This window comes from Ornithorhynchus anatinus, chromosome 8, assembly GCF_004115215.2.
Source record: "Ornithorhynchus anatinus isolate Pmale09 chromosome 8, mOrnAna1.pri.v4, whole genome shotgun sequence".
In the NCBI taxonomy this organism is placed as follows: Eukaryota; Metazoa; Chordata; class Mammalia; order Monotremata; family Ornithorhynchidae; genus Ornithorhynchus; species Ornithorhynchus anatinus.
In genome coordinates, this window is record NC_041735.1 from 18,525,838 (window position 1) to 18,528,151 (window position 2,314).

Genomic DNA, 2,314 nt, shown 5'->3' on the forward strand with positions numbered 1-2,314 from the left:
AAAAAAAGATGAATACTTTGAAGAGGGTGGGGAGTTAGACAGCGTTGGAGCAAGAGAAAAAGTGAGTCGTTGTGAGCAGGGATTGTCACTCTTGATTGTTGTATTGTACTTTTCCAAGCGCTTAATACAGTGCTCTGCACTCAGTAAGTGCTTAATCAGTATGATTGAATGAATGAATGAAAAGATCCATTCTCTGGCCGGAGAAGTAGCCTGGCCTACTGGTTAGGGCACGGGCCTGGGAGGCAGAAGGACCTCGGTTTGAATCCCACCTCCGCCACATATCTGCTATGTGACCTTGGGCAAGTCAATTGGCTTCTCTGTGCCTTAGTTACCTCATCTGTAAAATGGGGATTAAGACTGTAAACCTCATTTGTTGCTGAATTATACTTTCCAAGTGCTTAGTACAGTGCTCTGCACACAGTAAGTGCTCAATTAATATGATTGAATGAGTGAATGAATGAATGTAGACTGTGTCCTATCTGATTAGCTTCCAGCACCTGGCACATAGTAAAGGTTTAGCAGCTTGGCTAAGTGGAAAGAGCACGGGCTTGGGAGTCAGAAGACTTGGGTTCTAACTCAGCTCTGCCATTTGTCTGCTGTGTGACCTTGGGCACAACCCCTTAACTTGGAGAAGCAGCGAGGTTCAGTGGAAAGAGCCCGGGCTTGGGAGTAAGGGGTCATGGTTTCTAATCCCGGCTCCTCTGCTTGTCAGCTCTGTGACCTTAGGCTGTCACTTCACTTCCTTGTGCCTCATTTACCTCATCTTTAAAATGGGGATGAAGACTATGAGCCCTACGTGGGACAACCTGATTACCTTGTATCTAATCCGGTGCTTAGAACAGTGCTGGTCATTCCCCTCCCCCCCCCACGCCCAATTCCATTGCATTGGAAAACCTAAAGTTCATTCATGATTACTAGACATAGTAAGCACCTAATAAATACCAACATTATTATTATTATTCTCGGTGCCTCAGTTACCTCATCTGTAAAACGGGGATTAAACCTGTGAGCCCCATGAGGGACAACCTGGTGACCCTATATCTACCCCCAGCTGAGAACAGTGTTTGACACATAGTGAGCCCTTAAGAAATGCCATCATTATTGTACGCATGGCTCAGTGGAAAGAGAACGGGCTTGGGAGTCAGAGGTCATGGGTTTGAATCCCAGTTCTGCCACTTGCCAGCTGTGTGACTGTGGGCAAGTCACTTCACTTCTCTGTGCCTGTTACCTCATCTGTAAAATGGGAATGAAGACTGTGAGCCCCACATGGGACAACCTGATGACCCTCTATCTCCCCCAGTGCTTGGAACAGTGTTTGACACATAGCCAGCCCTTAAGAAATGCCATCCTTATTATTATCCTCGGTGCCTCAGTTACCTCATCTGTAAAAAGGGGATTAGACCTGTGAGCCCTACGTGGGACAACCTGATGACCCTGTATCTACCCCAGCGCTTAGAACAGTGCGTGGTGCATAGTCAGCGCTGAAGAAATACCATCATTGTTATTATTCTCTGTCAACATTATTATTATTCTCTGTGCCTCAGTTACCTTATCTGTAAAAAGGGGATTAGATCTGTGAGCCCTACGTGGGACAACATGATGATCCTCCATCTCCCCCATTTCTTAGAAGAGTGTTTGACACATAGCCAGCCCTTCAGAAATGCCATCTTTATTGTAATTTTTATTTAGGAAATAAGCAAAGGGAGAGACGTAGAAGGGACATGGCGGGTGGCCTTGGCCTTCCGGCCCCGTTGGCCTCCCTTCCCTCCCTCGTCCTCCCCTGAGGGCCGGCGCCTTTCCCCATAGTGCTTTGCAAAGTGCAACGTAGCCAGAAAATACCATTTTTATTGTAATTTTTATTTAGGAAATAAGCAAAGGGAGAGACGTGGAAGGGGCATGGCGGGAGTGCGGCCTTGGCCTTCTGGCCCCCTTGGCCTTCCTCGCCCTCGCTCCCTCGTCCTCCCTGAGGGCCGTCGCCTTCCCCCATAGTGCTTTGAAAAGTGCATCGTAGCCAGAAAATGCCATCTTTATTGTAAATTTTTATTTAGGAAATAAGCAAAGGGAGAGACATGGAAGGGACATGGTGTGTGGCCTGGGCCTTCCGGCCCCCTTGGCCTTCCTCGCCCTCGCTCCCTCGTCCTCCCCGAGGGCCATTGCCTTCCCCCATAGTGCTTTGCGAAGTGCAACGTAGCCAGAAAATTCCATCTTTATTGTAAATTTTTATTTAGGAAATAAGCAAAGGGAGAAACGCGGAAGGGACATGGTGTGCGGCCTTGGCCTTCCGGCCCCCTTGGCCTTCCTCGTCCTCCCCGGG